Source organism: Pygocentrus nattereri, chromosome 3, assembly GCF_015220715.1.
Source record: "Pygocentrus nattereri isolate fPygNat1 chromosome 3, fPygNat1.pri, whole genome shotgun sequence".
In the NCBI taxonomy this organism is placed as follows: domain Eukaryota; kingdom Metazoa; phylum Chordata; class Actinopteri; order Characiformes; family Serrasalmidae; genus Pygocentrus; species Pygocentrus nattereri.
The window spans coordinates 46,215,645-46,241,455 of record NC_051213.1 but is presented as its reverse complement, the minus strand read 5'-3'; the positions used below and the strand labels follow the sequence as shown (position 1 = coordinate 46,241,455).

Sequence of the window (25,811 nt, the reverse complement as noted above, 5' to 3'; positions counted from 1 at the left end):
GTTGTTATTGTTCTGGCGGCAGCAGTGCAACCCTCCAACGAGTACTCTCAGCAGAACAAGTGCAGAAATCTGAAAAGGAAACATGAAATGAACATGAAACAGAAATATCCTTAACTCAAACTCAAACCGATAGCATATTATGGCACCGGCATAGAAGAAGACATGATAGAGGCCATGATTTCTGCTATGAGGAGTAGTCTTTATTTGCACCCTCTTTATTTTTATTGAAACCCTATTTGGACCAAGCATGTGCGAAAATCTTTGTCATTTCTGCTACTATTACAGTTGCTGCCTGATGTCGGCTGTGTCTGAAACTGCTGACTCATATAGTATTCTGAGGCAGTAAGGCAAGCATAGATGTATCCTAGGCTTCTTAAATGACTGGAAAAAAATATGCCAACGCTAACAGCTAGTAGGGAGGTGTCATTTGAAGCACATCTTAAACACGATTTTGTTGCAGGTACATTCATCGCAACACTGCCTTCTCAGATACTGACTTAGGAGATGACAAGGCATCAAGACAGCTGCCTTTAGTCTTGGACACAGCCTTAGATAACACAACATCTTTGTTGTGCAAATTTGTTCCAAATCAGGTTTCCGGTTCAAACTGGGGACTGACAAGCACATACATAGCCACTGGAATAGCAGGCAGGTCATTCCTAACCATAGGCTTCCTCTTCATGTTTAAGATACAACCTCACACTAAATACCCCATAGCCCAACACAATAAAACACATGCAGCACATAGACACACCTCTAACCAACAAACAAGAACTTAACAACACAACATGTCCCTTCAAGGTGGGGGAGGCAGTAGTTTTGTATATAATGCCACGTAGTCCCCCTTAAAGGTCAGCTATCCTGGCAACATACACAGTCCGACCCAAGCGAGTCCTAGCCAGCACAAGCGCCACAGGACCCTCAGTCATTACTCAGGGCTGCGTCCTTGTTGCCACACACCCCAGTCCAGGTGCACCATCCTCCTCCTGACCACAGCAGCACTCCTCACAAATCAACGTGTCAAGTCCAGCGACATTGGGGTGACGACAGTAACAGCACTTCTCTTAGCTGCCCTCCACTTTCTTCACTGTCCACTGGCTAGGGTGCTCATTGACTCACTGCCTCGGCTCCACCACCAGTTGCCGCGACCAGCCCCGCTTGTCCTATCTCCAAGCCCAGGGTTTCTTTCTTATGGTCAAGTGTGGCCCCAGGAAAAAGAGGCCCCTAGGAAAGCAGACAAGTTGACCTGACTGACCTGAACAGGACATTGGCCGCCTCCCTCGGCTGGTGTAAACACAGAGCACTTCTCGTAGCAGAAATCACAGTATTAAGTTCCAGCGAGTGCCATTTTAGTAAACAGAGCTACGTTCTTAAATCTCTGAAGGTTACTTCTTGTTATTTCAGTGGCACTTTGTTCACTGCTGTAACTAAACAATAAAACTCACTGAACTGAATTGCTAATTAATTGGGGGCGTGCACATAGCGTGACAGTGCTAGCATAATATCAGTTCACTCGAGGTTATTTGCTGAATCATATAGAAAAAGGGAGAGAGAGAGAGAGAGAGAGAGAGAGAGAGAGAGAGAGAGAGATAGCTTTATACTGTAAATTGTGGCCTAAGCACATCTCGGATACATGCATACACATACATATGCTGATTTGCAGTGGAAAGCAGGATCATGCAGGGCACTGGGGAGAGGCACTGAGCTGCTGTCTGAGTTTAGCCTCGCTCATTAGAGGATGAAGTAACCTCCGCTAATGACCGCACAAACACTGCAGCACTGTGGAGAGATCACGCTCATGTCTGCTAATCCAGACACCGTAATCTATTTTTCCAACCAATTATATTGTATGTTATATTTTTTATCCTTTGTTTCTTCAGTTAAAACACCCTTTCTTGGTTTTTGAATCAGCAAGAGCTTTACAGCTGCACAGCTATCACAAAGAGCCAAAAGCTAGCAGATCAATTACCTTTAAGCCCAAAAGAAACAGTTTGTCAAACTTGCCACACAGATTTCATATCTTGTCCATCATAGGGACCTGACACACTGTCAGCTGTCGTACACTGCAGAGCTGTTAGCTGGCGGCCAAACGGCATTAAAATAAAGCTTAAGATACTCAGTCGCCCACTTTGTCTGTTAATTTCACCGCTTAACTTATGTTAGCACTCTTATGAGCTTTCTCTGTTATGTTAGCCGCAGGCTAACAGCGATGTTTTTTCACTTTCTTACACTACCTGTAGTCTAAAAACAGACATTTCAGGCTTGTAAGAAATTCAGAAAATCACATATTCTTTATCATGTATGCTACAACCTAGTGAATCCTTCTGTAAGTGTTCCAATGTAAAGCCTAACTTAAGCAGAGAGGGCCATTAGCTCAACGCTATCTTCTGAGCTAAAAAGGCTATCAACGATTTATAGGCATTTTAACCAGATTTGCTTAACGAATGTCCAAATTTTAAATGAGTATCTGAATACCCCATTTCCAGTGAGAAAATGCTTATATTAGCGTGAAACATGGACAGACAAGAGCTCTGAAGACGTTCAGGGTGCAAAACATACTAGCGCCGAATTCAGCGGCAGGAAAACATTTAACAGGCTTTTTGTCATATAATGATGGATCAGCTACGCATTTCATTTCACTGTTTAAATTATAACGTTCACTTAAAAGTAGCCTTTTTTTTCCCGCTGACACAGCAATGCTAATTTCAGTTAGCATTTTTATGAGTCTGATATGTTAGCACCCAAGCTAACTGTTGTGTATTTTCACTTCCTCACATAACACGTTGTAACTCGGCTTTGTAAGACATTTACATTCTGTACTTTGTATTTCGCAGTTTTACAGTGAATCCTTCAGGAAATATTTCAGCTTAAAGCCTAACTGTAGTAGAGATGGATATTAGCTCGCTGCTATCTGCAGAGCTAACAGTCCTCCTGGTCACAAACGACTGCCTCCTCCTGCTATTGAAATGTATTGTCGGCCTTCAGAGGAGAACTTACGGGAGAAACTGGTAAATAGTGCAGCTCTACATTTACTGTCCAGCTCCACATGATACAAAATATACTTATGAAATTAGCTGATCGACTGCAATCCATTTGACTTATAAATGCCCCAATGATTTATGGATAAATGGGCTACTAATCTCATTTCCATGGTTCTGCTAATAGTCCTGGGAAGACATTCATGGAATGTTAATACGGTAAGATGCTGAGATGAAGAGGCAAAGCAATCTGTTGTTTGTTAACGGAGATCAATCATGTAGCCTGAATGTTAACAGTGGGGTGGCCGGAATGACACAGTATTTGTAGGAGCTGGCAAATTACCCAAAAAAACAAGATGAAACAGCAGAAACAGTTCATAACATTCATCTTGTCACGATTGGCCCCTCCCAGTCTGGTCCATGTGCTTTTTGTTTCGATCCTAGTCCAGCCCCTTGTTTCGTGACTCCGCCCCTGATTGTTTCCACCCGTCCTTCATCATCCCTGTTGTATTTAAGCCCTGTGTTTGCCCCTTGTCTTTGCTGGTCTTTGTTGTTTGTAGTGTTTGAATCTTGTTTGAGGTTCTGTGGTCTTTATTGTCATGTCTTTCCCACGATCTCTACGTGTTGGCTATATGAACCTGGACCATACTGACCATGACCCTGGATTTGCCCTTGAGATAATGTGCTTATCTCAGCACATGCATCCGCCTCCTCGCTCCTAGCCGTTACACTTCTTTGCTTATATTAGGCCTACATTAAAAAATGATCCTTTTTATTGACTGGTTAACCACATCACGGCGTTCAGTTCTTCTTTAGGCAAAATAAACAAGGCTAACGTCAAGGTTTTGACCAACGTTCACTCGTCTGTTTCTCAATAAAGTAGCCAATCAGAGCAATGACCAGTTGATTATTGAGCACAGTATCACTCATAACTTCACTGATGGTAGGTTTTCTCAGTAAAGTATAAACATTCGCACAGGATAGGCAGATTAGCATTTCTCTGGTGGTTGCTTTAGCACTGAGGGCTGACTTTGCAATTCTGAGGTGGCCAAAGGGGCCATACAACACACTAGGTTGGTGCTGGCCACCATGGCCACCCCTTGGACATGCCCCCGATGGAGATTAAATCATTTGATGACTATAGTCTATTCTATCACTAACTTCAAAAGCATTTGTTTTCTGGCTATGCATTACCAGAGGAGCTGTGTACATAGCTAGCACAGCTAAAGCCCACTTATGACACCAAAACTGGGAAAGACCCCAGATCAAAGCTAACAAAGTTCCAGTACTGTCCATTTCTTCAGCTTTGGCTACAGTGTTTCTTGGTCCCTGCAGCTTAAAAATGCCAAAATAGCCCAGTGAAATTGCCATTCCCATTTATGTGCCTTCAATCAAACCCCAACCCCCATCTCTCTCTTTCTCTCTGCAAAGAGAATAGAGAGAAAAATATCCCCAATTCTTGGTCTCCACAGCAACAGCGGTCAGGTGACCTTGCCTGAGAGTCGATATGCTGACTCAGAGAAAAGGGGTGGTGGGGGGGGGTGTAGAGCGAGATAGAGGGGGATGGATGGATGAAGTGGAGGATGTGGAAATGGATTGAGCGGAGAAGTCATGGGCAGAGGTGGCAACTGTCACAAACTGTTGGCTCGTCTTTAGGCCTGTGTAAGCAGTTCTTGAAGACTGCAGGGCCTCAGGGCCTCGGCCACATCATCTCACCCAGAGCTACACATAATGTTCCAGCGTGATTGCTGAGTCTGTGCGCGATAGTGAAGCTGTTCCATCCTAATCTGCTATCATATGCGAAATCTCTGACAATAGCACCGCTGGAGCTGGATTATATTTACCAGGTCAGATTCAGTAATGTAATTTGTGGGAATTTGAGCGGCTGAGTCATAAGGGATAAAGTATCTGCGTAATTTTCCAGCAACCAGCACAACACACAGAAACAAGGCAAGAAAACGTTTCTGATTAAATCATTTGTGAAATTTTTTTTAAAAACTCACCAACGATAAGCTAATATTTAGTTCCCTAAAGGCTCAGCTAACATGTAGTAATCTAAAAGTTTCAAAAAGCATGCATACGATATATACATGGAAACTAAAAACCCCTTTTTAAAATACGTATAGCTAAATGGAGCCTGATATGCCTGCACTCAATAACAATAACAACACAATGCATGTGTCGTTTACCAGATTTTATTATTCCATTATTCTGTACATTCTTCAGCTAACAATTGCTGTCAGACTGTAAAACTACACACTGCAGATTCATACTGGATTAAAATCCCTCCACAATTATTACAGTCAGACTGTAAAACTACACACTGCAGATTCATACTGGATTAAAATCACTCCACAATTATTACACTCAGACTGTAAAACTACACACTGCAGATTCATACTGGATTAAAATCACTCCACAATTATTACAGTCAGACCGTAAAACTACACACACTGCAGATTCATACTGGATTAAAATCCCTCCACAATTATTACAGTCAGACTGTAAAACTACACACTGCAGATTCATACTGGATTAAAATCACTCCACAATTATTACCGTCAGACTGTAAAACTACACACTGCAGATTCATACTGGATTAAAATCACTCCACAATTATTACAGTCAGACTGTAAAACTACACACTGCAGATTCATACTGGATTAAAATCACTCCACAATTATTACAGTCAGACTGTAAAACTACACACACTGCAGATTCATACTGGATTAAAATCACTCCACAATTATTACCGTCAGACTGTAAAACTACACACTGCAGATTCATACTGGATTAAAATCCCTCCACAATTATTACAGTCAGACTGTAAAACTACACACACTGCAGATTCATACTGGATTAAAATCACTCCACAATTATTACAGTCAGACTGTAAAACTACACACACTGCAGATTCATACTGGATTAAAATCACTCCACAATTATTACAGTCAGACTGTAAAACTACACACTGCAGATTCATACTGGATTAAAATCACTCCACAATTATTACAGTCAGACTGTAAAACTACACACTGCAGATTCATACTGGATTAAAATCCCTCCACAATTATTACCATCAGACTGTAAAACTACACACTGCAGATTCATACTGGATTAAAATCCCTCCACAATTATTACCATCAGACTGTAAAACTACACACTGCAGATTCATACTGGATTAAAATCACTCCACAATTATTACAGTCAGACTGTAAAACTACACACTGCAGATTCATACTGGATTAAAATCACAATTAGTACCGTATTGAAACTGAGCTGAGTACAAGAACCATGGAAACAAAGAAGCAGCAAAAGGCAAAAGGGGAAGGTTGCAGGCTTTGTAAAAAGGAATGCAGAACTGAGTCAGCTGATGCAAAGAAGGAATGCAAGGATGGAAACATTGAACTGAGTGGAAAGCAAGAGAGAAAATAGATTCAAAGAGAGACTATAAAAGGTCTGAGTGTGAAAGACTGACCTCAGCTAAAAGTCTTCCAGTAGCCAATTATGTCCTTTTCATCGTGCCAATTTGTGGCCATTTGCTTTTATTTTTAGTTGACAACAGTGAATATACAACAGTAGATACCAGCATGATGCAAACTACACAGTGTGCTAATTCCACTCAGTCTCCACTCAGAATCTTCTATGTGTTGTTAGCCATGTTAGCATATTTGGTAGATGTTTTTCTTTAAGTCAGGAACCAAAAGAAAAATGTTTAGTTCTTTATTTTATAGTAAAAACAATCAAAAGGCCCTGCAATGTCACAATGTGTTTTCCATGGTCCTCACAAAGAGATAAATACACACAAAAGCACATGCATACACAAACTATTGTATATTAGCATTATGTCCTATGTCATGGTTCGCTTCTGCCAGTTTTATAGTCAATAGCTAATTAAAAGTCAAGAGACAAAACAACTAATAACGAGAACAATAACTAAACCGGTCGCCACCAATTAGCATGAGATCATTTTCATTATGCTAATTTGTGGCCATTCTGTGTTAGCAGCAATTAGCCCCCAGTTAGCATTATGCAAATTACAGCATGTTTATTGGACCATTCTATTAGCTGTAAGCCGTGTTAGCATTTCTGATCAATCTATTTCTTTAACCCCAGGAACCAAAAGCAAAAGCTTTAGGACTTTTACTTTTCTAATGAAAAAGATCCAAATGTCCCCTCAATGTCAAAATGTTTTCAATCGTCATGGGGACGTGTGGTCCCCACAAAGAGTCAAATACACACACAAACACCACCATAGAGTAAATTCATGCTAACAACACAATCAGATTGAATAGGAACATTTCTATAGTCTTCAGTCTTAAATATTTATAACAGCAGTTATTCATGTGCAATTGTCCATATGTCCCTGCTATAATCTCTCTCTCTCTCTCTCTCTCTCTCTCTCTCTCTCTCTCTCTCTCTCTCTCTCGTCTCCACTCAGAAGCATAAGCCGTCCACACATACACACTCCTTTAGCTCAATATAGGTCAGAACAGTGTCTTCCTCTGCTCTAGTCTCTTTCTCTGAAGGTGTAGATGCTGCAGTGAAATACCAACGTTAAAACGAAGCTAAATTCAGCAGGACAAAAGGCTCCGGTCCAGCGCCGGCCCCTCTGTTTCATTTCTATGACCTTTAGAGGGGCCTGTGAATGCCAAGGCCTGAGCTAAAAAAAAACTAAGAAAAGAATAAAAGGTCACATTAGCCTCATCCTGATTTAGGAGATGTTAGCATGATGCTAGTTTTGTGCTACACTGTTAGAAAAAAAGGTACTTTCAAGATAGAATTTAGTGCCCGACTGTGGACCTGAAGTTAGTTCTGAAGATACACCACATTCCAAAAGACATTATTAAAAATTTTACACTTTTAAATAGTAAAACAAAATAAAAGCCAGATCTGATTTCAAGACAGGGAGTATGGAGGCCAATGTAAGCAGTTGTTTGGTTATATTTGTTTGGTATTTAAGACACACCCTTAAGGGCACCACCCTTACTACTACTAGTGCTGCTGCTACTACTACTACTACTACTAATAATAATAATAATAATAAAAATAGTAATTTACTTAATTCCTTGTATGCTAAATAAAATGCATACGATACAACTTAAGATAATAAATCAGGAAAACAATGAAAAACGACAACAATGAGTAATGAGAGAAATAAGAATAAACACACACATTTTATTTTAATCTATCTATAATATACATATTTATTAAATAAAATAAAAACTACTGTACGAAAAATACTAAATAAATGGCAATCTAAATAAATTCTTTTCTAGCTTTTACATAATTTCCACTTATTCTAAATGCCATCAATCAGCCAATACATGTTTGGAGCGCTGTACTGCATGGTCTACCACTTCACGGCTGAGCCTTTGCTGCTCCTAATTGCTTCCATTTCACAATAATAGCACTTACAGTTGGCTGGGGCAGATCTAGCAGATAGGACCACGTTTAAAGTTGCTATGCTCTTAAGTACGACCCACTGTACTGCCAGTGTTTGTCTATGGAGGTTGCAAGGCTATGTGCTTGATTTTATACACCTGTTAGCAATGGTGAGGCTGAAAACCCAAACTGTATTCATTTCACACAGTTAGTGCAGCAGCTTCAGTGCTGAATGAAAGAAAGAAAACATTTTTGGCTGATCGGCTGCATTTGGGGTAATTATTCCTTTAATGATAGGTGCCTAATGACTGCATAAACTGTGGTTCATAACGACAGGAAGCTGTTTCACCACACTTTGAGATGCAGTTCTACGGCAGTTCTGAAGAGCACTGCACATTTTAACAGGGCACATCTTGAGGGATTGCCGCACTCAGATTGGCGTGACTGCTGACTCTGCAGTCTGCTGCGGCGTGACTGTGTGGATGTGTGTCTGTAGAGCCATGTGCTCAGCAGGACGCTGTCTCTTTAACAGCTTGCCAGCCAACCAGGAGGCAGAGATGGGGTTGTCCTTGGAAACGACCTTGCGGGGCTACAAGTCGTAGAGGTTGAGAAAGGAACGAGACCGACGGATGAATAGACAGAGTGAATCTGTCACTTTTTCAGTCTGGACCTCGCACTATCACAATCCACATCTACTTTAGCCTTGCAGCTTGTTAACGGGTACACGCAAGGTGAGATCAGAGTGGAGTGATGAAAGGAAGGCAAGAAAAGCTGGTATGAATGAGGCAATGCGACATTTAGGACATTAAGAGGATAAAGAAACATCCCTGACACACAGACACACACACACACACACACACACTCACACAAACACACCCATCATTACACACAGATTAAACTGACCACATGCTATTGGTTCACATTGCATAAGGAATTCTCCGAACGGTATGCAGAGAGGGATAAGAATAGAGGAGGATTAAGGAGAGGAGGACAGTAATGAAAGCAGAAAAACTAACAAGGGTTAAGAGAGAGGGAGGATTTGGGCCGGGTTCGGGCCGAGGCTTTAAGACGAAGCTATCAAGGCCAGATTATGTGTAACTCATTGAGTTTCTGCCAAATGCCAGGCGGATCAGTGTCTCTTTATGTAATGCCTGCATCACATTAACGAACGGACAGACAGTCCGCACTCATCGTGACTCTGTCTGCAATCTGAGTTAGCGCAGTGCTAGTCTAGCCAGCCAGATTTTCTCTGTCCCGTCAGAGAGTCTGGTAGGTTTCGTCGCTCAACATGGCCAAGAACTGCCTACTTTGACAGGAATGGGCTGTTTGACTGCAATGCAGTGACTGGTTGTAGGGCTGGGACCACTTAGCGATTTATCGATATGGACATGGAATTGTTTTTTCATGCCGAAACTCCAGTCCAAGTTTTATTCAATTTATACACGCAGCATCCAGTTCCACTGCACCATTGATGTTTTAGTTGTCGTGAAGTCTTTTCACTCAAAGTCGATTTCAACGCACTGAAGCCTTCACATCAAGTCCAATGTGCGCTGAGAATGTGGGGCGAAGCTTTAGAGGAAGAAGTAGAGTCATTGAGTAGTTGCAGTAACAGCTGAAGTCGTATTCTTTTAAGCCAAGATGCAGATTCTCTGTAACAGCCCATCCTGCTAAAAAACGTGAACAAGCAGTTCCACCAACTGCTCCTTTCAGCTCAGAGCGAAGTACAAGAACAACCACGAGCTCTGATGTGAAAGGTGACATTAGCACTGATGTTTGTTTCCAAAACTTGATATGCAACTTTTTGTTGATCTTCTATATCTACAGAATAGGAAACTGCAAAACACCCCTGGTTTTAAACAATTAAAATATCAACGTTTGATCATTTTATGCTGATTCTGCATATCGTTCCCTCCCTATGCTATTTTGCAGGACATGTAGGGGCATGCCTTTCTCATAACAGGGCAGCAAAGTGGTATGAATCATTAAACATGCAGAAATAACTCCGTTAAAAGCTACGTGGTTTTTTTTTTTTTAATTGTTGCTGGTATCCTTTGGTAAACAAAAAAGTTCCGAAACATTTTGCCTTGTGTACTTTTTCACCTGGAGTGTCCGGTAGTTTAGCACTCGAAAACAAATAATGCTTTATACAGCACTGTGCAAAAGATTTAGGCATTTTTTTTTAAACAACTGACCTCAGCAGTGAGTTTATCACAATATACATTAGAATAAAGTCGTATTCATAATTCAAATAAACAGAAAAACAATAAAAAGTAACGAGAATTTCTCGGGTCCATATTTTTCCTTGACACCTTCACAGCCGCCACAGAGACTCGTTAATATCATCAATTACATCATGAGCACAATATACTAATAACTAATATATATATATATGATCATTATTAATTAATATTCTATACATTTTGTTTATTCAAATATTAGCACTCTTCTCAGCAAATAAACACAAACTACACAAATAAAGAACTAATGTCTGCTTCTTCTGATTTCTATCCACTATACGATACTCAGTCAGCTAACCGGGGCTGTAGCGCTTGAGGTGGGGGCTGCTGGTTCAACCCCTACATTAGGGCAGGTACACACTTTGTCTAAGCATTCCTGCACTTATGTCCATGATCTCACACATGAGCTCACTGTAACCGGCCTGAAAGACTAGCAACCCACCGGGAAACTCCCGATTACCCACTCCAGCCTTACGGCTAAAAACTGCGGGACAATTACAACTTCATAACATGGTGGGGACCCCTCATGGCCTCACTTCAGAGACAGCCTAACAATTTCTATGAACATTTTTATGGTATTTTTATTTTTATTATCATGCTTGTTGTATTTAAGCTCTGCAAGTTATTTTATTTTATTACTGCTCTTTTAATTGTTAAATATTCCTCTTTACTAACCTCATAATCTTAAAACAGATGGTTCTTCGTGGGTTCTTCAGTAATGAAAATGGTTCTATATGGAAACAGGAACACTCAAAGAACCATTTGCACGATTAAAGGGTGCTTTACATCATGAAATGGCTCTTCAGACTGATGGAGAGTGTGTTTTATAAAGCTCTATATGGAACCATTTTGAAAAGGGTTCTATACAGCACCAAAAAGGTTCTTCTATTGTTGCCATGTTAAGCCTGGAACAACAGAAGGGCGCTTTTGGTGCTATGTAGAACCCTTTTCAAAACCAGAAACATTAAAGTACATTCTCCATCAATCTGAGGAACCATTTAATGATACAAAGAACTCTGTAATCATGCAATGGGTTCCTTGAGTGTATATGGTTCCATATAGAAAAAGCGATTCATTTTCTCCAGAGAGAAAACCTTCTTAGACCTGAAGTTCCTTATATGGGTGTGATGCCACCTACACTGTGAGCATGTCGGCTCACGCAGGAGGCAGTAAGGCCTGTGTGTGTGTGTGTGTGTGTGTGTGTGTGTGTGTGTGTGTGTGTGTGTGTGTGTGTGTGTGTGTGTGTGAATAAGGCCATAGCTGAGGAGGAGCAAACTGGAGTTAGCGTATCTCCCTGGTGTGCGCCCTATGCTTTTATTAGCACTGCTAGTGCTAACTGAAACAGCTGTATAGGCGACCCCATTATGTTCCTATGAAACACACACACACACACACACACACACAAACCTGGAAACACACACATTTGCATGTTCATGCAGATAAAGTTGCTGTCTGAACCCCATTCTTTCATTTCTTATGATAAAGGTCGGTCTCCGACTATGATGATGAAGAGGGACGATGCAGTGGCCTTTTTTCCCCTGAACGAGGCTGAGAAACAGCTTTGGACAACTTTCAACTACATCATCATTTTTAGACTCTCTCTCTCTCTCTCTCTCTCTCTCTCTCTCTCTCTCTCTCTCTCTCTCTCTCACACACACACACACACACACACACACACACACACACGTGCTCTAGCTTTAGCTAGGTGGACACTCACTCACATTATGAGGTCCACCTACATGAGTTCCATGTTGCAGAGCAACTCACCTTAAACTATAACAGTATACTTTGATACCCTGTTCTTCAGTGGTCAGGACCCCCAGAGAGCAGGTACTATTTGGGTGGTGGATCATTCTCAACACTGCAGTAACACTGACACGGTGGTGGTGTGTTAGTGTGTGTTGTGCTGGTCTGAGTGGATCAGACACAGCAGTGCTCAGTGTCACTGCTGGACTGAGAATAGTCCACCAACCAAAAATATCCAGCCAACAGCGTCCTGTGACCACTGATGAAGGACTAGAGGACGACCAACACAAATTGTGCAGCAGCAGATGAGCTGTCATCTCTGACTTTACATCTACAAGGTGGACCGACAAGGTAGGAGTGTCTAATAGAGTGGACAGTGAGTGGACACAATGTTAAAAACTCCAGCAGTGCTGCTGTGTCTGATTCACTCAGACCAGCACAACACACGCTAACACACCATCACCACATCAGTGTTACTGCAGTGCTAAGAATAATGCTTGCTCTGTGAGGGTCCATGGGGGTCCTGACCACTGAAGAACAGGGTAACAGGGTAACAGAGTATCAGAGAAACAGATGGACTACAGTCTGTAACTGTAGAACTACAGAGTGCAGCTATACAGTAAGTGGAGCTGATAAAGTGGACAGTGAGCATAGAAACAAGGAGGTGGACTTAAAGTGGCTGTTCCGTGTATATGCTACATTTATGAATGACTCACGGTTCAGGGCAGCCAATCAGAGCAGAGCTCAATTTACATATATCAGTCTTAAAGGTACAGTACCAACAACAGCCTTTTGAATTCCAAGGAATAAAGAGAGGGCATGTAAAAATGAGCTATGACTAGTTTTAGTGCATAAAACCACATGTACATTATAAATGGACCGTAGGGTGTGTGTGTGTCTGTGTGTGTGTGTGTTAAAGGAGGAGAAAAAAAGCAGAGATTGCAGTTTTTCCTGTCCATTCTATCTAATGCATATACATCACTCTCTCTCTCCTCACACACACACACACACACACACACACCTACATCCACACACACACACACACGCACACACACACACAAACACCTACATCCACACACAGACACACACACACACACACCCCTACATCCACACACAGACACATACACACACACATACATCCACACAAACACACACACACACCTACATCCTCACAGACACACACACCTACATCCACGCATACATACACCCACATTCATCCACACACACACACACACACACAAACTCACACACACCTACATCCACACACAGACACACACACACAGACACACACACATACATACACCTACATCCACACACACATACTCGGGAACAGACATCATGATGAAGGAGAGGATATTTTTAGTCCTATGACGTCTCTACTCCTCCACAGCCAGCCGTGCTATTTACGTTACTCTAACACACACACACACACATGCAGCGTTCACCTGGACACGATCTATTCATCCCCTCACCATCCTCCACTCAGTTCACACAACCTCTGCATCTCCGTCACAAGGTCAGATGGGCTGGAATAAGGTCACCAGCTGCAGCTGCTCAAAGGGGAATTCCACTGATTTTTCAAAATTTCTCTGTAACCCAGTTGTTGAGATGTCAACAAACAGGAATGGTTCATTTCAGAGAAACTCACTTACTCATTCTTTACAGTGGTGGTGACGAAGCCAGGGGTCGCGATCTCTACACCACAACTATTTTATTTGCTACCCAAAATGCCCTGCGTGCACCCCCCCACTCATCAAGCAGCGTATTCATAAAACTTTCATGTAATGTCTTTCTGCTAGGGAGCTTTAAGGGGTGTTTAACTCTTCAGACGTCTGGTTCCCATCATCACCACTCTGAACGATTCTGACTCTCACACCAAACCACTCTGAATTACTTTATTTACATCTTACCGTTTAATTATGTAGAATTTTTGAAAAACCAGTGGGGTTCCCCTTTAATGTGTTTGTAAGCAGAATTTAGATGACCATAGGGCTGAATGTTTTCTTCATGTGTGCTCAGGTGCCAAAGCTAAAAAGGGTCATTCGTTGATAGTATTAAAGGCAAAAATCAGTGAATTTAAGCTGAAACATATGAAATATCCATCCATCCATCCATTTTCTAAGCCGCTTCTCCGTCAGGGTCGCGGGGGGGTGCTGGAGCCTATCCCAGCGGTCATCGGGCGGAAGGCAGGATACACCCTGGACAGGTCGCCAGTCCATCGCAGGGCATATATGAAATATATGAATTCAAATTAATAAACATAGTCAAAATATTTCCCTCATGCTGGGGACCAATTGTCCCACAAACATACATGTGCACACACAAACACACACACACACACACACACACACAGACGAATATAACTATAAATGCTAACAAATAATTCAATGAGTACATCTGATTAAATATAGCCCAGCTTGTTTTCTGAGATACATTGAGACAAGGGTCATTAAAAAGAGTCCAATGTCCCCATAAGGTCAAAATGTTCATGTTTTCCCATCATCCTGAGGACATTTGGTCCTCACTAAGGTCTAAATACATGGCGTGGTGCTGAGTGAGGATGATCAGTGTTGCAGAAGAGCGCTCTGAGGTCCAGAGGGATGCAGGATTACTCACTGCACCTCACACACACATACAGTCACGTGAAGGACAGTCACACTCATTGATGTCAAAAGTAATCCATGGCATACGCTTAGTCAGCCAGCCAATCAGACACAGGACAGAAGAAGGGAGCCGTGTGATTGGTCAGAGAGAAAGAGAGAGAGGAATTTCCACTGCTGTACATCTTAGAAACACAGTGACAACACTTGAACCACGGCAACTTTAAAACATAAGCCCCTAGAAAGCGGATCTAGGAATATGTACTCTCTATTTATAATCTCTGAACTAGGCGAAACGTCTGGATGTTATAGGAAGGCGCTGTGGAGGTCGTGTTTGGGGCTGGATTACACGTCCAGTAGAGATTTGAAAGCGTATCTGGGTTTTATCTGCATTTAGTAGCACGCACATATGCTCACTGCCTAGACATCATAACTGGTGTACAGTCAAGATAGATCCCACTTCTTATTTTTACCCCTACCCCTCGTTTTCAAGTGTCTCTTTGCCCCTTGGGACTGGGGGTAGTGGTTGAAATCTCCCCTATGAAAGGGGACCCTCAAATAATAAAGCGCATTACCTCATTAAGAGCTACTAGCGCTGCTCTGTAGGCAGGGCTGGGACAACTACTGAAAAATTAGTAGTTAGCTACTTTGTACTTAGTTTCAATTTAGCTATTTTTCCAGAAAGAATAGTGGCTACTTTTGATCTACTTTCAGAGTGTGATTTTCTGGACGTTTGTTTGTGAATCTCCACCTGACACACCAAACAAGCCCAACTGACAGTGTGAACAAGACACTGCATTAAATCCTGAGCCAGAAAGAAACGTACAATTGAAAAGCTGTAAATGTACAAAAAGACCACCAAAAAGTGTCACCAACAATCAAACGTACACACCCAAAGGCGTGATAGCCAACAAAAATTAAGACTAAAGGCAAAGCCAATCATTCCAGGCTTTTACTAACACACATCAACAAAAATAACCAAATACAAACCAGAGAACTTTGTGCAAAGTTTTGTCAGGAGTTGGAATAAAACTGCTCCAATTTAAACATTTCAGCAAGATTCACTGATCAGGCGTAACATCATGACCAGCACCTTGTTTCTACGCTCATTGTCCACTTTATCAGCTCCACTTACTGTATAGCTGCACTCTGTAGTTCTACAGTTACAGACTGTAGTCCATCTGTTTCTCTGATACTCTGTTACCCTGTTCTTCAGTGGTCAGGACCCCCATGGACCCTCACAGAGCAGCTCAACACCTCAGTGTCACGCCAACCAAAAATATCCAGCCGGCAGTGTCCTGTGACCACTGAAGGACTAGAGGATGATTAGCTCATATTATACAGCAAGAGATGTCATCTCTCTCTTTACATCTACAGGGTGAACTGATAACACAAGTACGTCTAATAGAGTGGACAGTGAGTGGACACAGTGTTTAAAAATGAGTGTAGGAACAAGAAGGTGCTCGTAATGTTATGTACGTTATTGGTGTATGTACAGACGTGCACATTCAGAGTCTTTATGAAATTTCAGCAACACTTTAGCCTCAAAATTGTCATCAGTGATGTTTGGGGTGAGAATCAGGCCTGAATAATCTCTGCACTGCTGCGGCTCCACAGCAGAGCTAGATTTTTGGAGATAACTGCTAATTCAACAACCTTTAACGCTGAAGACGCACAGACTGTCGATCACACAGCAACGCAGAGAACGAAACAAATCAGTAATTTGGAGATGAATGGACTTTACATTCATTTACATTCATAAATCACTGGTTTCCTGATGCGCTTAATCTGCAGGAACTCGCGAAAATGAAGTCGCTTCTCTTTCTTGGCTTCTCCTTCGAATTCTCCCGTTCCACCTTAAATGGGGCAGCAGTAGAATCTGGCGCCTCTGGTACCATTTAAAGTGGAACAGAACAATTCAAACCGGAAGCTGGAGGATGAGAAGCGACTTCAACCTGATAAACAGTCGAACATCGAGAGACATTTTACAAGAAAGTCGCGGAAAAGTTTCCCGAGATGGGCTGAACTGGAGGCTAAAGCAGAGCAAAGTGAGTCCGAGCTTGCGTTTATATTTTCAGCCTGTATATCAGCTCGTACTGAGACATACTTACAGCCAAGATGGTAAAAAGGTGGTTGGATTTTTTGCTGAAAGGACAAAACGGCTCTTCTTAACATTTCGGTTGCGACCCCTGAGTTAAGCCTACTGGTGAGGGGTGATGAGCGCGTGGGGCGAGCGCGAGCACATGCCCGTTTGGTCGAGCTGTCCGTGGCTCAGTCAGGTTTGCACAGTCGCCATAAAGCCCAGTTACCGACCGCTTTCCACAGTTCAAGTTTTGCGCAGTTTTATGAAACTGAAGCAGCTACAGCTACTAATATTTGTAGCTAACTACAAAAAAGTAGCACGCTACTTCGCTACTCCCCCATCCCTGTCTGTAGATGACCCTGCCGGTCTGCAGTGACAGCAGAGGAGGGTAAAGTTCAGCTCCTCACTGCTGGACACATTTTAACACTTATTCATTTTCGCCATAATATCAACATAATACGATGGTTACTGTAATCTATTAATGGAGAAAATATTCAAGTTGGTGGGCTTCTTTGATCAAGAACAAAAGGAGGGCCATGTAGCCCAAAACACCCCACCCCTCTATATCAACAAAATCGGGACACCGTACCCGTAGACGTGAACGTGCAAAACGGAGGGCTAAGAGCTAAGTGGTAGATGATGATATCTAACTAGAAAAGGGATTAAGAGAAAAGGGATTGACATTTTATATGTTCACTGTTTGTATATGTGCATTGGTGTGCAGGACACATCTGGTTGTAGAAGACAAAGGAGGTCCTGCCTCCTCTGGAGTGATGATATCTTTGGGAGGAGCTGGAGTGGCATTTGGGATCGAGAATTAATGATCCGACATCATTATCTGACCTAGTCTCACGGGAACAGACATGATCTCTTAACGAGAACTTTTGGTGACAACCATTAAAAATTTTTGGCTGAATATTGGTGGGGACGTAGACATTGGGGTGGGAACAAATCCACTGTGTTACGAAGGCAGAAGTCAAGGCAGAAGTCGGTATGGTTGAAAAGACCCCCAAAAGACTAACCTAACTTTGTGTAAATAGAGCACAATATAGAAATATGTCCACATATGCAGTCGAGACTGATGCGGCTTTTTTCTGAATTTATACAAACACCATTTCATTTTATAGTAAATTAGTTTTGGTTAGTTCATTTTTATGAACAGACGCCTACAGATCAACACAGATAAGGAAACCTTATTTGTGATCCTGAGTTTAAAGCCAGTTTTTATTAAACTTAAACTCGGAACTAAGTTGTAAATAAATCTGAAACTGAAACTTTGCTTGTGTGTAAAAAGTGATTTCAGAGCCACTCGGTTCTCCCTGATGGAAACTGTTTACCTTCAGTGTTTTGTGCTTCTGATCATTTTAATAGACGTCAGCGTCACTAATTAATGACGTTCTATTAAAAGACTGGTTTACCAAGAGAGACGCTGGAGGACTTTCACCTGAAATGAGTTCATGAAGCCAGTCTGGTTATAAAAATGATAACAGGCCATCAGAGCCAGAATTACTCTTTTAGTACTTTTACTTTATACTGAAGTACATTTGAAGGTAAATACTTTAGTACTTTTACTCAAGTTGAGGTCTAGAGTAAGGAACTTCTACTTTTACTGAAGTGATATTTTACCTTGGGTATCTCGACTTTAACTCAAGTGCATGATTTGTGTACTTCGTCCACCTCTGAGAATGACCCACCACCCAAATAGTACCTGCTCTGTGAGGGTCCATGGGGGTCCTGACCACTGAAGAACAGGGTAACAAAGTATCAGAGAAGCAGATGGACTACACTCTGTAACTGTACAACTACAAAGTGCTTCTATACGGTCAGTGGAGCCGATAAAATGGACAATGAGTGTAGAAACAAGGAGGTGGCTTTAATCTTATCGCTGATCGTTTCCTCTGTTATATCACACCCATGTTTTTATAGCTCCATTAGACCCATTTCTATTGTTAACACCATCCGTTTCCATTCGCTCACTTCCCTTGTTTCTATGGTTATGTTAGTACAGAGTTCTGAGGTCAATCAATATCAATACTACACCAATGCTATTACAGCAGACGAAAGGACAGTTAGCATTTTGGTAGCATTACATATTTCAAGTTTCGCAACAAACAGTAAAATGGAGTGACCTACTTAGCAAACATTATATGGAGTTAATTTTATTGTTAGCTGCTGCTTCACAGAACTTGGCCCCAGTTTCATACTGCCCTCCCACTTCTGAAAGAAAAACTACACCTTTGGACATGGCCACTCAGTGAAATATCATTACATCGGTTCACGGCTCCCAGAGGAATATCAGTTAACCTCTTACACTACAGGTTTGTTAGTCAGTTCAGTAACTAAAGCTCGACCTGTTTTCCGAACTCCCTCACTCTGAGACTCCATATGACACTACTAATTCAACTAACAAGACAAGTGGGTGTTTTTGGAAAAAGTAGGCTCAAACAAGTGGACTTGGACTTGTTGGCAACTTGTGTCCACAAAGACTTGCGGGAAATCTATGAAAGCTCATTTCTTACCCCAAAGTCAACTGGGGTTTGGCAAATCCAGGTGCAACAGTGTGGACTTGACAGCACTATCAGTCTGATACCATGGCCTAGTTTTACAGTAAACTGTTAGACTGTTGAGTCGGTATTTCTGAAGAAGACAAATAAATTACAATAAAAATAAACACAAAAAGCCTTAAAGTGATTTAAAATGTAATTTAAAGTTTAAAGTTCATCTACAGTTTTCACCTTCTGGTCCCCAAGTGTAGTTAATCAGCCAAGACATGTTTGAAGTGTTTGAAGTTTCCTTTGAGGCTAATGTTGCTCACAAATGATACAAACTTATACTGACCCAGTTAGCATTGTGCTAACTACATACTTAAACTGCTACACTCTTACAAACTGTGAGAGTTAATCTCAAATAGCCTTGCTTTTGTGGCTTCTGACACTGGCCTATATGACAGAATGGACAGAAGTGCAATCTATACTTTGAAATTGAGTGGTTTCACATGGTGTCCTGCTACTGGGCTAAATCACAAGGAAACCAGATAACCGGCTGCTGAAGAAATAGCGCTGGTACTGATTATCCAGTGCATCAGTGCATCTCTTTATTGCCTCACAGATGGACTCCTTCTTAGCATGTATGATGAAGAGTCAGTCTGATGGAATTCATCACGCTCCCTGCACCAGCACTGTCCTGCTCTCATAATGCTAACATGCTAACTGTCCTACTCGCTTCATACTAACTGTCCTACTCTCGCCATAATGTCCTACTCTCTTCATGCTAACTGTCCTACTCTCATCATACTAACTGTCCTACTCTCGCCATAACGTCCTACTCTCGCCATGCTAACTGTCCTACTCTCATCATACTAACTGTCCTACTCTTGTCATACTAACTGTCCTACTCTCATCATACTAACTGTCCTATTCTTGTCATACTAACTGTCCTACTCTCATCATACTAACTGTCCTAGTTACTGTTAGTGCACTCTGCAGGGGACAGTTTATCATGTTGCACCCTTCCTGTGACGGACAGCTGCTGGCCCGCGTTTGTGGCGGAGGCGTGTTGGGAGAACTGGGCCCATGCTCTCTGTTTTGCTTTGGTTAAAGCAGTAGTGTTTTTCAGGAATGACAGTTATCAGTACAAAACAGATGGTGTGAGTCATCTAGGCTCGGAGAGAATGAAGCACAAGTGAGAGAGATGCTCTACACAGCCTGCTGTGGACCCTCCAATTACTCCAGCCTACTACACCTCCACTGCTGTCCTCACATTACCTAATACACACACACACACACACACACACACACACACGTACACACTCACACAGAGCCTCTAACCGCTCTCCATCCCCTCCCATCTCGCTTTCTGTGGCCCTTTCATGCTCTCCACCTCAAAGGCCACCCTCTCTCTCTTTCCTACACACTCACCATATTGTCTGAGTCTCCTCCCTCGTGTGTGGCGTCCCCTCCTCCTCTCACACAGCGAGCCTTTCCCCAAGAGGGTCAAAGGTGAAGCGGATACGAGGGATGAGATGGCCAGAGAAAGGAAGAATGATATAAAGTGAAACAGAGAGGGAGAGATGTAGACCACAGTAGATGAATGTGACTGTAGAAAGGAGACAGAATAGCTAACAGAAGGCCTTGATGCTGATGTACTAATCCACATTAACAATCTGCCTAATCGCTGCCTTGGCTCTTCGTCTCGCACACACAAAGTGCAGTGGGGTCAGAGTCATGTGACTGGGCTAACATCATCCTCTTAGCGTGTGCGATGAAGAGTCGGCCTACTCTGTCCTACTCTCACCACGCTAACTGTCCTACTCTGACTGCACTAACTGTCCTACTCTCACCACGCTAACTGTCCTACTCTGACCGCACTAACTGTCCTACTCTCACCACACTAACTGTCCTACTCTCACCACGCTAACTGTCCGCAGTGAGAGTAGGACAGTTAGCGCGGTGAGAGTAGGACAGTTAGCGTGGTGAGAGTAGGACAGGACTCTCACCACACTAACTGTCCTACTCTCACCACACTAACTGTCCTACTCTCACCACGCTAACTGTCCTACTCTCACCACACTAACTGTCCTACTCTCACCGCACTAACTGTCCTACTCTCACCACGCTAACTGTCCTACTCTCACCACGCTAACTGTCCTACTCTCACCGCGCTAACTGTCCTACTCTCACCACGCTAACTGTCCTACTCTCACTGCGCTAACTGTCCTACTCTCACCACACTAACTGTCCTACTCTCACCACGCTAACTGTCCTACTCTCACCGCGCTAACTGTCCTACTCTCACCACGCTAACTGTCCTACTCTCACTGCGCTAACTGTCCTACTCTCACCATACTAACTGTCCTACTCTCACTGCGCTAACTGTCCTACTCTCACCACGCTAACTGTCCTACTCTCACCGCACTAACTGTCCTACTCTCACCACGCTAACTGTCCTACTCTCACCGCGCTAACTGTCCTACTCTCACCACGCTAACTGTCCTACTCTCACCGCACTAACTGTCCTACTCTCACCGCACTAACTGTCCTACTCTCACCGCGCTAACTGTCCTACTCTCACCACGCTAACTGTCCTACTCTCACTGCGCTAACTGTCCTACTCTCACCACACTAACTGTCCTACTCTCACTGCGCTAACTGTCCTACTCTCACCACGCTAACTGTCCTACTCTCATTATACTAACTGTCCTACTCTCACTGCGCTAACTGTCCTACTCTTTAGGTAGGACTTTAGACTGCAGTGTTCATTTAGTGTTCATTCATTAGCGCGGTGAGAGTAGGACAGTTAGCGTGGTGAGAGTAGGACAGGACTCTCACCACACTAACTGTCCTACTCTCACCACACTAACTGTCCTACTCTCACCACGCTAACTGTCCTACTCTCACCACACTAACTGTCCTACTCTCACCACGCTAACTGTCCTACTCTCACCACGCTAACTGTCCTACTCTCACCACGCTAACTGTCCTACTCTCACCACACTAACTGTCCTACTCTCACCACGCTAACTGTCCTACTCTCACCGCGCTAACTGTCCTACTCTCACCACGCTAACTGTCCTACTCTCACCACGCTAACTGTCCTACTCTCACCACGCTAACTGTCCTACTCTCACCACGCTAACTGTCCTACTCTCACCACGCTAACTGTCCTACTCTCACCACACTAACTGTCCTACTCTGACCGCACTAACTGTCCTACTCTCACCGCGCTAACTGTCCTACTCTCACCACACTAACTGTCCTACTCTCACCGCACTAACTGTCCTACTCTCACCACGCTAACTGTCCTACTCTCACCACACTAACTGTCCTACTCTCACCGCACTAACTGTCCTACTCTCACCACGCTAACTGTCCTACTCTCACCACGCTAACTGTCCTACTCTCACCGCACTAACTGTCCTACTCTCACCGCACTAACTGTCCTACTCTCACCACGCTAACTGTCCTACTCTCACCACGCTAACTGTCCTACTCTCACCGCGCTAACTGTCCTACTCTCACCACGCTAACTGTCCTACTCTCACTGCGCTAACTGTCCTACTCTCACCACACTAACTGTCCTACTCTCACCACGCTAACTGTCCTACTCTCACCGCGCTAACTGTCCTACTCTCACCGCACTAACTGTCCTACTCTCACCACGCTAACTGTCCTACTCTCACCACGCTAACTGTCCTACTCTCACCGCGCTAACTGTCCTACTCTCACCACGCTAACTGTCCTACTCTCACTGCGCTAACTGTCCTACTCTCACCATACTAACTGTCCTACTCTCACTGCGCTAACTGTCCTACTCTCACCACGCTAACTGTCCTACTCTCACCGCGCTAACTGTCCTACTCTCACCACGCTAACTGTCCTACTCTCACTGCGCTAACTGTCCTACTCTCACCATACTAACTGTCCTACTCTCACTGCGCTAACTGTCCTACTCTCACCACGCTAACTGTCCTACTCTCACCACGCTAACTGTCCTACTCTCACCGCGCTAACTGTCCTACTCTCACCACGCTAACTGTCCTACTCTCACCGCACTAACTGTCCTACTCTCACCGCACTAACTGTCCTACTCTCACCGCGCTAACTGTCCTACTCTCACCACGCTAACTGTCCTACTCTCACTGCGCTAACTGTCCTACTCTCACCACACTAACTGTCCTACTCTCACTGCGCTAACTGTCCTACTCTCACCACGCTAACTGTCCTACTCTCATTATACTAACTGTCCTACTCTCACTGCGCTAACTGTCCTACTCTCACTGCGCTAACTGTCCTACTCTCACCATACTAACTGTCCTACTCTCACCACGCTAACTGTCCTACTCTCACCACGCTAACTGTCCTACTCTCACTGCGCTAACTGTCCTACTCTCACTATACTAACTGTCCTACTCTCACTGCGCTAACTGTCCTACTCTCACCACGCTAACTGTCCTACTCTCATTATACTAACTGTCCTACTCTCACTGCGCTAACTGTCCTACTCTTTAGGTAGGACTTTAGACTGCAGTGTTCATTTAGGAGCTGCTGAAGCAGGTAGGTTAGCTACTTAGCTAGCCTACAAAGCTGTATTCATATTCTCTGACTGCATAGTAAGCTAACCACACACATTACCGCTCTACAAGTTTCGTTTCCTTGAAATAAACCGTGAAGCTGCTCTACGACTGGCAGTCATGATAAATAGAATAAAAGTCTACCTTAGAAAAGAACTGAGTCTTTCTTACAAAAGTATGTGACAAATTAATAATGATAATGTAAACTGCCTTATTTTAGGATTATTATTATGTATCAGTACGTTTTTCTGTACCCAACCCTACGATTCGCCACTGGCCTAGTCTGCTGTACCTCCCACTGTGCTCCAATAAGGCACTCAACACGAGCAGAGCTAACTTTTCTGTACTTTTTCATGTTTTTTAGTCAGAATCTTTGCCCAACACGACAATTTTCTTACCAGCCATGTCAACAGCACACATGCTGCTATGCTCATTATAGTCAAACACATGCTGAAAGAGAGATAGAGGGAGAGAGAGAGAGAGAAAGAGGGGTGGTGTCTGTCCATCACACAGCCTTCGGCTCAAAGAGCGAGGCTCAGAGCCCGGGAGGGTGGAAACAGACACACTCGCACACCGATGATGCCCTGATTGGCAGTTCGAGGCTTAGTAACTTTACCTTCCGTCACCTCTGTCCTTATCCTTCCATTCCCCTCTCCTTCCTCCACCTCTCTCGTTTATTTAAAGGCAGCTTAGGAAAGAGGAAGACTGCATTTGGAAGCCGTGAAGCAGCTCTTGCTCACGCAGTCTTGGCTGGAGAAACAATTAGCAAATGGACGATTAGCAAAGAGTCACAGGAGCCACCGACACTTCAGTGCAGTGATTAGGCCAAAATGTGATTCGGCCTATTTTCCCCTTTAACCCACATGCAGTCAATCAGCCCAAACATGTTTGGCGCCTGAGGTGTGTTTCTTTAGTTTAGCACCGGGGCTACGAGGCTAATGTAGCTAACAAACAATGACAGAAAATATTAGCACCTGTTAGCATCTTAGTCTGAAGATGGCTGGTGGGATTTCTGGCAGGGTGTTGCTGATCAGATGGGATTAGTTTTACAAAGTAATGTAATTTTACCACAGGGTGTCTGTAAAGTTTATGACCATCCATCCATCCATTTTCTAAGCCTCAGGGTCGCTGGAGCCCATACCAGCGGTCATTGGGCGGAAGGCAGGATACACCCTGGACAGGTCGCCAGTCCGTCGCAGGGCAGACAGACAGACAGTCACTCACACCTAAGGGCAATTTAGTATGTCCAATTGGCCTGACCGCATGTCTTTGGACTGTGGGAGGAAACCGGAGAACCCAGAGGAAACCCACGCAGACACGGGGGAGAACATGTAAACTCCACACAGAGAGGACCCCGGTCACCCGGCTGGGGAATCGAACCCAGGCCCTCCTCACTGTGAGGTCACAGTGCTACCCACCACACCACCGTGCCGCCCCAAGTTTATGACCTTTTTTTTTTTCTTCTAGATTTTCTCCCTAATTTAATTTCCAATTCCACCCACTAGTTAGGACTCCCCCAATCATACGATACTACCGACACAAGGAGGGTGAAGGCAGCACAGGCTTCCTCTGAGACCTGTGAACCAGCCACCGCTTCTTTAAGAACTGCCGCTCACGCGACGTCACGGGGCAGCCGAACGCGCTCAGAGGAAAGCTAACAGGTCAGCTAACAGACGCCTGCGCTGAGTGGCATCGCGCTTAGTGATGGGGGGA

At 43.4% G+C, this 25,811-nt stretch overlaps 1 long non-coding RNA gene across 1 annotated transcript; it reads right to left on the bottom strand.

Annotated features, from left to right (window-relative positions):
- LOC108432294 lies at positions 1 to 24,581 on the bottom strand. Its single transcript, XR_001858216.1, has 3 exons — positions 24,497 to 24,581; positions 20,947 to 21,006; positions 1 to 69 (listed from the first exon to the last, which is right to left on the bottom strand). It is a non-coding gene; the product is annotated as an uncharacterized LOC108432294 (long non-coding RNA).
- Positions 24,582 to 25,811: the final 1,230 nt, after the last annotated feature.